This window comes from Leptonychotes weddellii, chromosome 3, assembly GCF_054177405.1.
Source record: "Leptonychotes weddellii isolate Sample4059 chromosome 3, ASM5417740v2, whole genome shotgun sequence".
NCBI lineage: Eukaryota > Metazoa > Chordata > Mammalia > Carnivora > Phocidae > Leptonychotes > Leptonychotes weddellii.
Window position 1 is genome coordinate 114,789,360 of NC_138371.1, and position 15,497 is coordinate 114,804,856.

General features: G+C 35.4%; 1 protein-coding gene and 1 long non-coding RNA gene across 4 annotated transcripts in view; one reads left to right on the forward strand and one right to left on the reverse strand.

Moving 5' to 3' along the window:
* The window catches only part of NBEA (neurobeachin), a 609,173-nt gene that overhangs the window by 91,591 nt on the left and 502,085 nt on the right, over positions 1-15,497 (forward strand). The gene's annotated exons all lie outside the window — the stretch shown is intronic.
* On the reverse strand, positions 1,966-12,507 carry LOC145720618 (uncharacterized). 3 transcript variants are annotated; one of them, XR_014143706.1, is made up of 3 exons: positions 11,158-11,304; positions 8,585-8,731; positions 1,966-6,896 (listed from the first exon to the last, which is right to left on the reverse strand). It is a non-coding gene; the product is annotated as an uncharacterized LOC145720618 (long non-coding RNA). The 3 variants fall into 3 exon arrangements; XR_014143707.1 differs by having other exon boundaries at positions 1,966-6,915; XR_014143705.1 differs by lacking the exon at positions 1,966-6,896 and having other exon boundaries at positions 7,300-8,731; positions 11,158-12,507.

The window sequence follows — 15,497 nt, forward strand, 5'->3', positions numbered from 1 at the left end:
GAGCGATGTTGAGCACTTTTTCATGTGTCTGTTGGCCATTTGGATGTCTTCTTTGGAATAATGTCTGTTCATGTCTTCTGCCCATTTCTTGATTGGATCATTTGTTCTTTGGGTGTTGAGTTTGATATTTTAAAGCAAATATAGCTAAACAAATATGATCACAAGTGGTATATTTTCCAAAAGAATCACCTTAGAAATAATAGAATGTCTATTATTCAAAGCATTCCTTATATCTAGGATTTTTAAAAACATTTTCAGAATTTACAGCATTTTTAAAGATCTTTATTAACAGGTGCTTGCAGTTTGCTGGCTTTTTTGAAAAAAAATTTAAGTTGTAAACATTTATTACAAATTAAAAATGAGGTTCTTAAAAATCTCAACTTTTCCAGATATGAGACAATTTAAAAACCTTTATAAGTGTATTGAGGAAAACAAGGCTTTAAAAAAAAAATGTTTGCCATTATCAAAAAAGAGACATCTTTAGGTAAAGATAGTAAAAACTCCAGTCTGCAGAGATATGCAGAAAGTTTTAATTATCTGGTCAATGAACAAAAATTAAGCACTTGAAATCTTCAGCTCCAACCTTCTGTTATTTTCTATTGCAGCAACTTCGTATTCACTTCCTCTTGTTGGATGATTAAACCAATGGTAAGATGATAGCAGAGATGGTAAGCCTGCATTTACTCAGCCCTACACAGCCTTGGTAGGGGACTAATTCTCCACTGGTGGACCAGCAGCTTTGTCTCTTTGCCATCTTATCACTTAGGGCTTTCTGGGCTTCTGTGTTGTGGTAATGGAAGTTGAAGCAGTACAGATGTTGAGGTGGCTGCTGAACTTGGGTCTCATCTCCTTGATTTTCCTTATCTCTTTCACTGCCATCCTCTTTAGGCTATCTTTGGCAAGGAGGGCCCCTGTGGAATGGTCATTTATAACGCCAATGCATATTCTGTCTCACTGGTCTACCTTGCTCTCCTGCACCCTGGTTGTCAGCACCCTCCATCACTTCTCCCCGCACAGGAAGGTTGGAATACTCTGGTCAAAACCCATTGGGTTTCCACACGTAGTAAAGTGGGCACCATGGCCTGCATTAGGGCCTGGCCTTCAGGAGCACTTTCTGATCCTGCATTCTTTTCCCCATTCTCACTATTCTGGAAATTCTACTAATAATTGCATGGAGGACCCCTGCAACATGGATAGTGTTCATAATTTAGCAGATTACAACCTGCTGCACATTTACTGCCTTGCACTGGAAATCTACCAGGGCCTGTAACATTTGTTGCCTTGCACCCTTTTTATCCTTTCAATGATATCAAACTCGACAGGCTCTCCATCTTGTATACTACAAAGGTACTTCCTGGGGTTATTCTTTTTTATGGCAGTCTGGTGTACAAATACATATTCTTTGGTGTCATTCCTGTTGATTAAACCATATCTGTTTCTCACGCTGAACCATTTTACTGTTCCCAAAAACTTCCTTGTGATGAACTTGACTCTTCAGGCACTGCCAATATGAGGCCACCCTTGCTGCCGCTCACTTTGAGGCTAGATCTCGGCCTCACTGCTCCAGGTTGCAGTGATGGTGAGTGGAGCCAGCAGCAGCAGTGGTGGTTCTTGGTGAGGAGAAGGTGGACAGGAGAGCTGCTCAGGGCTCTCTGGGATCCGCTCTCCACTTCCACTATTGATTGAACTCCGCAGCATTTTAAATTACATTTTTGAAGGCAAACTGTCATCCTCAAGGGATGGATTTAATTTTTGGAAAAAGAAAAACAACTTGAAGCCATGTCTGATGAATTAATAGGTGTCACAAAACGATCTATTATCAAAAATATAGCATAGCTCTAAAGTAATGAGAACTGTTTTCTTGTGTCACTTAAAAACTGACCCTTCAGGGTGCCTGGGTGGCTCAGTTGGTTAAGCGACTGCCTTCAGCTCAGGTCATGATCCTGGAGTCCCGGGATCGAGTCCCGCATCGGGCTCCCTGCTCGGCAGGGAGTCTGCTTCTCCCTCTGACCCTCCTCACTCTCATGCTCTCTGTCTCTCATTCTCTCTGTCTCAAATAAATAAATAAAATCTTTAAAAAAAAAAAAAAAAACTGACCCTTCAAAAGCAATTCCAAAAGAACTGCAACTAACTTGAAAAATGGTAGCATACTTTGAGTATGTTCATATTATCCTAAAGATACTGACTAAAATGAAAAATCATTTAAAGTATGACAGTTTAAAAATAAGGCTTCACTATTTTGCAGAGAAAGTTTACATAATCATATTCATGTGCACATAAGTACATATTACTCAGAGGTTTTTCTATAAATTTTTATTTACAAATATATTGAGCATAAATAAATGTATACTACAGTAAAAGCAAATAATCAGGAGACCAGAAGAAAACAGCTACATATAAACAGTTCTTCAAAAGCACAAAACGATGGAAGTGGGAGTTACAGAATATTATAAAGGCAGAGAGAGAAAGTCTTGTTATGCAATGTATTAGAACGATACAAGCAAAACTAAACAACTATACTTTCAATCATAAATTAATGTTTCTCTTTCAATTCTGAAAAAAAATACTACTGTCTTCATTAAATAAAGGACTTTTCACCCATCTCAACTAACTGTAAGGTGATAATCAAGATCACCCATGACCGCCATGCTGCTAAATCCAATAGCCATTTCTCAGTCCTGAATTTACTTAACCTGTCAGCAGCATTTGAAAATTAATCACCTCCTCTTACTTTAAAAACATCCAGGACACCATACTTTCCTGTTCTCCGGCATTTTCCTCTTACTCCCTTGCTCTCCTTCTAATTTTCCCTTACTAGGTCCTTCTCATCTCCACAACCTGCAAACTTTGGCTTTTCCAAGGAGCCATTACTCAGTCATCTTTTATCTCCGAACTCACTTCATTGGTATCTAAATCCAGTCTCATAGCTTTAAATCCTCTCTATACCTTACCAATGCTAAAGTTCCATCTCCAACCTAGACTTCCCCCCACCAAACTGCAGGTTTATATCACTTCTCCATTTAGATGTCTAACTGACCTCTCAAACATATGTCCAAAACCAAACCCTGACCTTACTCCCCAAAATTTGGTCTTCCCAAATCTTTCCTATCTTAGTAAATAAAAAACCCAGCAGTTCAGTTGTTCAGACTAAAATAATTGGGTCACCTTTGAATCTTCTCTTGTACCTTTAGCGCACATTCCTAGGGAAAGAAAATGCTACTGGCTTTACCTCCAAAATATATGCAAAACCTGACCTCTTAGAGTATTTTAGGTATAGCTTATCAAAACTCCAACCAAATTCCACTATTTTCTACGGCTATCAGCCTTGTCTATACTCCCTCTATCCTAGTCACAGTGAAACACAGTGATTGTTACACCAATCAAGTAAGAGCCTATTAAGTGGCCTTTATACTTGCTGTCCCATGTGCCCTGAAAGCTCTCCCCCAAATATTCACCTGATTGACATCAACTTCACCTCCTTGAAGTCTTTAGTGCCATCTCCTCTATCACTCTATAAAAACTGCAGTCCACATTTTCCATCATTTTTACATGCTTTATTTTTCCCATAGCACTTACCACCATCTAGCACACTATCTGTTTTTTTTGGTTTTTGTCTGTCCCCTCCCATGATAATGTACATTCTCCTTCTCCCCAATAAAGGCATGGATTTTTGTCTGTTTTGTTCACTGTCATATCCCTAGCACCCAGAACATCTAGAATAACAGTGCCAATAAACAATATTTAATAATATTTACTAAAAGAATAAATGGATGAATCAATGAATGCCTCTTACTCCTATCTATTTTACCTTCTCTCCATTAACTTGCATTAATTTATTTTGTTTCTCCTTTCCATTGAGTATATGTAGAATATATGTTATCTTTCATTTCAAAAAGAAGTCTATATAGCACAGGGAAATTAAATACTGGATACTTAACATTTCAAGAAAAGATATATGACTTTGAATTTGTTAATTTCATTTTGGCTACTGAAGTTCAGTCAACATTTTTATATCCCACAGATATTTTTTAAAATATGAAAAGTTTGCATTTATATCCCCTCCCAGAATCTTCTATTAGAGCTGCCATATATATTAAATTTATGTATATTTTAAACCAATAAAAGACAGTATAATAATTTGTGCTTTAATCAGTAGTATACATTTTAAAGAAAGTAAGAGAAAAGATATTTTATTTATCCATATATTTATCATTCTGAATGTTTTCATTCATTCATTCTTAATGATCCAAGTTTCTTTCTTCAGAATTCTGGGTTCTCGGTTCTGCTCCAGCTCTATGGTTTCCCTGGGTTCCCCTGACTTTATTTGCCTTGGAGTTTACATAGTTCCTTCAATCTATAAATATAAGTTTGTTTGTTTGTTTTATGAAATTTGGGAAGTTCTCTACCATTATTTCCTCATATATTTTTTCTGGGCCTTTCTCTTATACATTGCATATGACATTTCAAAACCACCCCATACATCTCTATGGTTTTCTTCTTTCCCCCCTAAATCTTTTCTCTCTCTTCTAATGGTTCTGTCAAACTATATCCAAGATTATTTATTTCTCTATCATATCAATTTTGCTAATAATAAACCCATACAGTGGATTTTTTAACTTCAGATGTATTTTTCAGTTCTAAAATTTCCACTTTTTAAAAATTTTGTGGCTGATAATTCCCAGTTCATTACAAGCAAATTTTTTTTACCTCACTAGTTATAATAGCTCCCTAAAAGTGCTCACGTAATAATTCCATGATTCTGGGCTACCTGGGAGTTGGTGTGTGCTGATTTTCCCTTTCCTTGAGAATAAGTCACATTTTCCTGGCTTTTCATAGGATGAGCAATTTTGGATTATATGCTGGACATGGTGAAAATTATTCTGTAGAGACCATATTGTTCTGCAAAGTATTTTTGTTTCGTGGGGTCATTTTCTTGCTTAGATACAATTACAGACTGTCATACCTCCTATGTATGGTATCTCAGATCTCAGTTCAGTTCTTGAAGCCTTATTTACAATCTATTATCAGTTTGTCATGATCACCATGGTTTCAGGAGTTGGTCAGAGACTGAAGCTGAGTTTTTTTAAAATACAGAATACAGATTCTTCTCTGGCTGTCTCTTTTCTGAGGTTGCCCATTAATCTCCATGTGATGTTGATTGGCCAAGTACTTTCTACGTTAATTTTTCTGGCCAGAAAGTTTTACTATCAGAGTAAAAAATGGAGAATTCAGCCCATGCTGACCACTTGTTTCATGTTTTGACACCTCTCTAAAACCTGATGGCATTTATTCAGTCTTTAGAGCCCTCACATAGTTGTTTTCTGTATAATGTGCAGAATTTTAAGAGGTTATTATGGGAATATCACTTTTTTAGGAGCTTGCCTATCCAAGCAAGTATCAGAAAACCTCCAAAGTGATTTTTTTAATGATTTTTATTTATTTATTTGAGAGAGAGAGCGAATGCGTGCACAAGCAGGGGGAGGAGCAGAAGGAGAGGGAGAAGCAGACTCCCTGCTGAGCAGGGAGCCCAATGATGTGGGGCTTGATCCTAGGACCCTGGGATCATGACCTGAGCTGAAGGCAGACACTTAACCAACTGAGCCACCCAGGAGCTCCTCCAAAGTGATTTTTAATTTTGGAGGCTGTTCCATACATTTTCTCTGTATCAGTTAGATCTTTATCATAATATAATAAACTGATAAAGAATCATTAGGCTATCATTTTCTTGAATGGAGGACAAAACACAAAACTTAATATTGAAAAATTTAGCAATGGAGATGAACTACTCGCCACAAGAGGCTATAAGATAATTAGGAAATGTCTAATAACAATTATAAAATATCAAAACTTTAAAATCTGTTTTGCAAGTTTATGTCAAAAGGCCACTGTATGTATAAGACTTTATAATCTTGTAGACACTGAATAACCCTATCAAATAGAGCTCCACAATACACTTAACTCACAGTAAATTTTTCTATACTAGACAAAGTTACAATGAGAAATTCTGTTGTTTTACAAATTACTTCCAAATCTAATGATTTATTTGATTAGTAATACCCTCCTTTTATTTACTGTTTCCCTAAAATAACTAAGTACAAAATATTCACTGACAAGCTATACTGCTCAAAACCAGACAATTCACAGAAAGAAAATTACCTAATACTCTAATGGTCAGCAAGTCAAAATCACACAGGCCAGGCTGCATAGTATATATTGTTTGAGGACATTATTTTGGGGGGAATTAATTTATTTTATTTCAGGGCCCAGATGTTGACATGCTATCTACATTAAGCCCAGAATCATAGGGAATACCAACAATTACACTTATTGGAAGCTCCATATAACGTGCATCAATGACTATAAATACATTATTATATAACAATTAATAATTCCAGCTTCATCTGTGATTTAAGCCAAATGTCAACTAGTTATTATATCCTGAACACCATAAAAGTTCCACTGCAGTTCTCTACCCCTTCAACTCATAGGAAGTGACTGCCTCCTACTTTACCCAAGAAAATTGAGACTATTATGTGCAAACCACTTCAGCTTTTTTCCTTGTCTTCATTTGTATCCTTTCCTCTTTCCCTTCATTCTCTGAATTTCTAGAAAACAACTTCAATATCAAAAATTTTTACAGATGCCTGTCCTGATAGTAATTCTATTTTTAATATTTACATATTGAGAAAATACATATACACCCATGGATTTACAGTCTATTTCCATTAATAACACAGGGCTCAGGGGGCACCTGGGTGGCAGAGTCGGTTGAGCATCGACTCTTGGTTTCGATTCAGGTCGTGATCTCAGGGTCGTGAGATTGAGCCTCAGGGGCTCCACGCTCAGCAAGGACTTGGCTTGGGACTCTCTCTCCCTCCGCCTTTCTCTCTCCCACTCTAAAATAAATAAATAAATCTTTAAAAAAAAAAAAAAAAAACAAGGGGCTCAGTGGGCTATATACCCATAGGCTGGGAACTTTCAAAACTTAATACTTTTTCATGCAATGCCCAAAATTTAGAGGTATTCTCTTTTAAAAGTTCTGACTTTGATATAGGTACTCTACTGACTACGTTAGGATGCTAGGAATACATTCTCTATCATATGAGTATTTGTGTATACAACACAGTGACACAGGGTTACTACTCATTTTCACTTTTGTTCTAAAAGACTATGATGAGAAAGAGCCATTATGACAAATTACTAAGTTTGCAAAGTGGTTCAAGACAATGTTTGCTCCTTTCTAAATAAGAGAATTACATAACTTGTTTATATTTAGTCCTTTTCTTTCTTCCTGCCAGGAAGCTCCCGTCAATTCTAAAATTGCACTGTAGCAATCATATTGGATTTAGAGTTTGCATATCTGTTTTTTCTTCATTTCTATCTTAATTATGCATCATTGATTTGACTCATTTAATATCATTCTGGCAGTGCTTGAAGAAAGCCACTTCAAATATTTTAGGCCAAGCCAAAGAAGCACAAAAGGAGGCAGAATGTATAGTAATCCAAAAATCTGAATTACAGAAACATTCCTGTGCAAATCCAATACATGGCAGAACTAGGACCTAAACCAAAGGACGCACAGAAGAAAAAGTGCTATATGAGCACAAATTCATTTCTAGGGATAGTAAAATTAATGCTACGGACAAAAGATGGTAGCAAGTATTTTCACCTTGACATAAAAATGACGGCATTATTGTCATTTAATATTGTGATTATTTTAAAATCACTGGGAACAGAAATATTTTAGTACCCCTTTTTTCATAATACAATCTTCACACTGATTAAACACTAAATTAAAAAAAAAAAAAGCTCCTCCATGCAAGACATGTACTTCTTCAGAATTATAAATACTTTGACTTACACTGCATGATTTTCTCTCAGCTCCAAACAGTTTGGGATGTCACAGCTCCCAATGTGATTTAAATAAAACTCATATTTCCCTAGCCAGGGGTACTGCACACTAAAAACTAATTCATATATGTGAATGCAATATCTTGCCTAAATAAGTCTTCATTTTGAAAGTTAAAAACAGAAGAGTATGATAAATCATATTAAATAATTGATTTTGCAAAATTCAGATACTCACTACTGTACTGACCTTCTCTGCCTATTGTAAAGGACGAGCAAAAGTAAAAACTAAAACTGAATTAATTTCAGCCACATGTGATTTTATACCATTTTCCTTTTAAATCTTTATTCTTTCCAAATTATCTCTAATTTGAACAATAATGGTCATTTCATTTGGTCATTATGTATTTCAAAATTTGAGATTTTAAGTACCACATTAAGCAATATGGTTTTATAAAATTTATTATTTCAGCGTTATGTTAACAAAAGCCATGGCTTTCATATTAGAAAATAGTCTAAAGAATTTTCAAAGTTCATGAAAGGAAAATAGTGAAAAAGAGAAAAAGCACCTTTGAAACAAAATGAAACCTGTAATAACAGCTGAGTTCCAAAAAACAGAGACAACTTTTAAATCACATTGAAGAAAGATTATCACTATATGTTATATTGTATCACATTTCACATAGAATTCACATAAAACTTTCCACAGAATTTGTAATAAGATAGTTATTACTACCTTATATCCAGGTCCTAACTGATGAATTGCAAATATCTGCGCAGGGTTGAGCGCTTCACTGAATACATACACGGCACCAAGCTGACCACAGAACACCCTATTTGCATCAGCAGTTTCTGAAGATCCGAGAAAGCACTTGTCATAGCTCTATTTTTAAAAAGTCATAAAAAAATCAATGTATTATTTTGTAATGATAAAATATTTAAGGATACCTGCCTTCACTGTCATGAATACCTTAAAACATAACAATAATAACAGAAGAAAGCATCACTTAAGACTTTATGGAGTATTTAAATAACAAAGGCCAGCTAAAGATTTTTAGAAAAAGTAAATCAGTTAAATATTTTGTATCTATAGACAAGCAAATCAAACAATAATCATCTATTCATTAATCATGTAACCACTTTAGAAATGTTATACTTAAAGGCAAAGTGCTTATAATTTTATTTACAAAAGTAAAACTAATTTTAAAACTCTAATAATTTAACAATTGTCCATGTAGAGAGAAATTTATCTGAATCAGAGAATGACCATTCCAAATTTTAACCATAAACACATAAGACCTAATTTTTGAAACTATCTAATTTCTCCACCAGGGATATATATTACTCTATTTCTCCACACTAAGTCAAGGACCCTATGAAAATCACTTCCCTCTCTTCAATGAGCAGGCATTATGTAGAACCAAAAAAATAATGATCACCGAAATCTGCCACCTAAAGTAGATGGTATGGTGCTCTCCATCTGGAGAGTTGAAGATCTTAAGAAGCCACACTTACCTAGATCCTTCCCATCTCTGCTTCTTAAAATCTCACCCCAGTTTCCTTCCCCCATCCTCACATATTATTCCACACCTTAGCACTAAAAAGCAAGACATTAAATATGTATGGTATCCCTTTGGTGCCTCAATAGAATGACAAAATATTTGTGAATGAATTATGAAAACAAAAACTCCTCATCAAATACCCATTCTGTAATTAAAACTACAGGAACTGAAGAATTTACTGCATGATGTTATGTGTACATATGTGTTATTGCCCAGGCCTCTCCATTTTTTGGTGTACTATTGCAAATAACTCAAAAATTTAAGTCTTTCTTTTCTTTCTTTCTCTCCCTCCCTCCTCCTTTCTTTCCTTCCTTCCTTCCTTTTTAAATATAACTGTAGAGTTAGTGACAGTCAACAAAGGCTCTTGGGTTTCCTCCACTCTATAATAAAAACTCTCCCCTTTGGAAGGCAGACATGAAGCAGAATTTCATCTGTGTATCTAATTCTGACAAAATCATTCTCAAAAATTTACTGACTGTGGCCCAACTATGAGTTTCCAGGGCAGAAAAAGCAAACTTGTCCTATAAATGAACAGACAGTAAATATTCTAACCTTTTCAAGCCACATGTGGTTTCTGTCATATAATCTTTTTTGATTTTTGTTTGTCTGGATCTTTAAAAAAAGAAAAACCTCTAAAAATGAAAAACAAAACAAAACAAAACAAAGATTCTTAGCTCTCAGGTCATGCAAAAACAGGTCAAGGTTCAGATATGGTCTGCAGGGGGTACTCTTCCAACCCATGACTCAGGGAAAAAGCTATGGACTTTGCACATAGTACTATTTAAAAGAATACCACAGAGAACAAGAAGAGACCCTGCTCTTAAGTAAATTAAAGTCTGGAGAGATGCGGACAATACTGAGAGGTGAATTTTGTTAAAAAGAGGCAAGTTTTTATAAAACGAGGTATACTGGAATGCTCGTATATTATTGGGTTTGGAAGTACTTTTGGTACTAGAAAACATCTTTTACTTTGGTTCTAACATGTCAGGATAATGACAAGAGAAAGCCCAGAACAGAGTTCTTGAGGTTTTAACTCTAGATATTCTCTATCCAGAATCCAACTGTGTTACCTCCCTCACTACTAACAGGCTAGTCAAAACTAGTATTATGTTTGTTATTATTACAATAAGTCATTTAATTGATCTCCCTTCTGTCATTTTTTTCTTCAGAATATTCTCAATACTGCAGCCTGATGGATATTTTTAAAATATGAACCAGCATTACATCACTTGTCTGCTCAAAACCTTCCAAAGATTTTTATGCTGGGTAAGATGGGAAAGCCCAGGTATTGTGTTTGCATATAAGGCCCCTGCAGGATTTCACCCTCTGCTGTCAATCTAACCTTATCTCTTAACATTATTCTGCCCATTCCTCCCTCTGTTCTAGACATAGTGACTACATGTTATACTTAATCACTTTATTTAAAGTCTTCCTTTCACATCCAAATAAGGTACAAGACACAGTTTTTACTGCTTGAAATTCTAGAAAGAATAGAATACTGCATGGATGTTTTTGACCTAATACTTAATAATTTTTGAGCAATTTTCCTTTTTTTCACCACTAATTATCTATTTTAGCAACTTAATTATATTAAATTTAAGACCTAAAAATTCATTTAACAGAAAAAAACTTTCAAAGTACAACTATTAAGTTTCTACCAAACTATTTTATTATACAATTCATGTTATGAACAATGATAGATCACACACTCAAATACATTAAAGCACAAATTAAAAAAAAAACTTACATCATTTGTGTTAACATGCCAAGCCATATCACCATAGGATACCAGTTGTCCATTAACATAACACCGAATTTCACTGTTCCTCCATCGATTATAAATGTGGACAATGCTGATCATGTACCACTTAAATAAAAAAAATATTAAAGACCTTAATGTCATGTTTAGTTATTGTCTAAAAAAGCAATCATAACATTCATAACACACTACAAGAAATGCTTGAAAGAATAATAATAATTACACATTACTATTTCAAGCTCCCCATCTTATTTCTCATTTTGCAGATGAAAGAAGTGACTCATAAACAATAAATCTGTGATGAAGACAGACCTAGAATGCCTTGAACCCTGGAATGATACTCCTTCTACTATACCAAGATCCAAATATTATGGAAATACAATATATTTGTGTTCATTCATTACATGTATATTCTGCCAGGCATCACAAATAACCAAGTCTGACCAGACAAAGCATAGGTCCAGCTCTCCTGAAGTTCATGGTATAATGAAAGAGACACAGATTAGACAAGTAAAGATATATAAAATGACGAATAATGAAGACTACTATGAGGGAAAAAATAAAACCAGTGTAAACTGAGAAAGAATAACCTAGGAGTCTACTTTGGATTGCATGGTCAGGAAAGACCCGTCAGGAAAAACATTTTAACATTTATAATAAAATTTAGGTGATTTCAATTCCACAATTTAGATTTATTATGTCCAAGAATAATTATATATTTTTAACTTGATAATGTGTGAATATACATTAAGAATCAAGGAATGAGTTTATATTAAGTTCTAACTTTGTAGTTACTAGGGCCAACCAAAAGCATTTTAAGTGTATATTTTGATATAGAATGGTTTAAGTTCTGTAACAATTTGTGGATTCAACCCTTACTCTTTTGAAAGTTAATAACCTAAAGGTGAGAATACAGAAATATTTTTCTAAAATATAAAAAAATTCAAAAAATTTACAGATACTTGAACAAGTATGCCTTCAGTGGTTAAGGAGGGAAAATAAGACGTAGTTTCCCCCCCCCAAAATAAAAATATGTAATACAAACTTTGTTTCCCAAATTACTTAAAAGCAGTATTCATTTATTTCATATAGTATATTTTAAAAAACCTAAGTCTATAGTAGTAATTCTCAACCACTAAAATACTAGTTATTTCAAGGTGTCTGAAAAACTTTGAACAAAATTCAATTTAATTCATTTCGATTCAGAAAATAAAAATAGTGCACTCAACAACTCATGGAAGGCAATAACACAAACAACATTGTTCCTCAATTATAAAAATAAAATGTCAGGTCAAACTATTTAATCCCTAAAACACAGGTCTTTTTTAAAGTTGTTTCATTTTAGGTAATCTTTAATCATTGCAAACTGAATCTTTCACTTGATCAGAAAGCAATATATATGTTTTTCCTGATTAAAAGCAGGAAAAAAAAAACATTAAAGTCAGTCATTTAACAACTCATATTTCTAAATACTACAAAATTATCAAGAAGAAGCCATAAAAATGGGAGCTTCAAATAAATTTAAGAAAAATCTTATAGTTTACATGCCTAAGAATTCAAATTTACCTATACTACCTTCACTGAGTTTAAAAATTTTCCACCAGAATGCCATCTAGGTAACACAGGAAATACAGTCTTTATATTTTGGAGTAAGATTTTTAGAAATTTCAAATTTCTAAAAAGAATACATGTAAATAAATGTCTATAAACAGAGGAGGATTTCCAGCTATCCAAAGACAAGTTTAAGATAAATAATATTAGATGTATTATTATAGTTACTACCATACCTAATATAGAAAAAAGCACTTATTTAACAAATATTTATTGAGTTCTTTCTCCTGTGTATGAGATAATTCAGTGTGCTGGGCTGGAAAGTACAAACTTTAAATTCATACAGATATAAACGGAGTTCCCAGGTAACTAGCTCTATGGCTTCTGGAAAATTATTTAGCCTCTCTGGACCTACTTCCATGTCTAAAAAAGGAGGAATAATAATGCCTACTTTGTGGAGTGACTGTGAATATTACAGATAATTGACAATGTATGAAAACTATAAAGAATAGTTCCTAATACATATTTGGCACCCATAAATAAGATAGCATTAACTAAATATCTATTTATTTTTTTATCCACTATTTCCCCAATGAGATTTTTTTCTGCTAGAATTGACATTATTTATTCCTCAGAGTCATTCATTCATTCAAAAATTTTACTGAGCATCTATTTCATGCCAGGTATCCCCCAGACTGTGGGCATACAAAGATAACATACACACCCTTAAGGAGGTTTCACCAGAAAAACAAACATGAAAACAATTATAAAACCATGACAGATATCTAAAACACAGATACAGGAGCAAAAGAAGAAACAACTGAGGGCAGAGGGAAAAGACAAGACAAATGGAGAAGGAGGGCTAACAGAGAAGTCACTAAAAGAGTAAAATGAAACTTAAGATTTAGCTTGAAGGTATGAATACAAACTGTTACGTAAACAGGAGGAAAAGAAACATTCCAGGCAGAAGAATCCTAAACCTTCACGTAACAGCGCAGAGGCCTGACAAAACTTTTCTCCGTGTTTAGATTTAGCTGCAATAACAAAGACCAGCTTGTAAAGAGAAGTGTAGGACACCTTTAGTAATTGACCTTTGTTTTTGCATAATGTGGTTATCACTAGGAATTTTGAGCAGGAAAGTGAAATGATCATATTCATAGTTTAGGAAAATAACTGGCAGTAGTGAGTAGGTGGGATAGTTAGGCAAATGTGGTTAAAAATAAAGCCAAAACTACTACAAAGGTTCAGGTAATATAAAAGTCTAAATTAAGACAAAGGCATTGGTAATGTAAAAGAAGGGGGATAGGGACTAATTAACAGAACTGACTGGAAGTAATGATACAGAAAAGGGGAGTATAAGATGGTTTCCAATTTTTCACTTAAATTGGTTGTGGTACCATTAACTTGAGATAATTAATAGAGTTAGCCACTTAATTAGCCAGATAATAAGATGTGGAGTAACAATGGGAGTTTGCTTTTGGTCATAACATTGATATTTGATAAAACTGATGAATGAAAAAATGAATGCATAGTTGAAAGAACGAACTGATCTCAGTGAAGGTCATAATAGTTACAGGAAAATTAACTTTTCTGTTCTCTATCCTTGGTACCTCAATATATCCTTTATATATGATAGGCAAGTGCCTTTTAATACCAAAGAGCCCAAACGTTGCTTGATATCTTTGACATATTTTAAAAGAAATGGGAGGAAAGTTGGAAACTGTGCACGCATATGATAGTGTGTACTTCTGAGGTCTGCATTTAATTAAGACTCGAAAATAGATCTATAAAAGAAGGAAGAAAAAAAAAACCTGTAGTAAGAATTCATAGGAGGGGCGCCTGGGTGGCTCAGTCATTAAGCATCTGCCTTCGGCTCAGGGCATGATCCCAGGGTCCTGGGATCGAGCCCTGCATTGGGCTCCCTCTCTGCCGGAAGCCTGCTTCTCCCTCTCCCACTCCCCCTGCTTGTGTTCCCTCTCTCGCTGTGTCTCTCTCTCTGTCAAATAAATAAATAAAATCTTTAAAAAAAAAATAAGAATTCATAGGAAAGGGGGAGGAGCAAGAAGGCAGAGGAGTAGGAGACCTAAATTTCATCTGGTCCCAGGAAACCAGCTAGACAGGTATCAAACCATTCTGAACACCTACGAACTAAACAGGAGATTGAGAAAAGAATAGCAGCAACTCTCTGAACAGAAAAGCAACCACTTTCTGGAAGGCAGGAGATGGGGAGAAGTGAATCCGAGGAGATATTCAGAAAGATAGATGGCAGGGGAAGGGAGCCTCCGTCAGCCACTACCAGCAAGTGATAGCACAGCGGAGCACAAAATCGGAGCTTTTAGAAGTGGGCTCTGCTGAGGGACAACGCTCCAGTGGCTAAACGGGGGGAGGGGGAGGACGCGGAACCCTCGCTGGGACAGTGTGGTCTCGGGACACTCGGGGTCACAGAAAGACTGCGGGTGCCTGAGTGTGGCAGAGCTCCCAGGTATCAGAGCAGGGAGGCTGGCTGCACAGATGGAAACAAGGAGTGGGCTCTCAGCTCGGGGTTGCCATAAACCCTGATCTGCGGCACAGTCGGGCCACTGCTCCTCCAGCAGGGACCCAACAAGCGGCAGATCGGAGGAGACTCCCCTTCCTCCCACGGGAGGAGCAGCACGTGAGCCCACAGCATGATTCTGCAGGGTTTGGAGACTCCACACAGGGTCGTATGCCAGAGTTAAAAATGCTCAGTCACAGGCCGGGTGAGCATGAGTGCGGAGAGACGAGTGAGACTGGAGTGA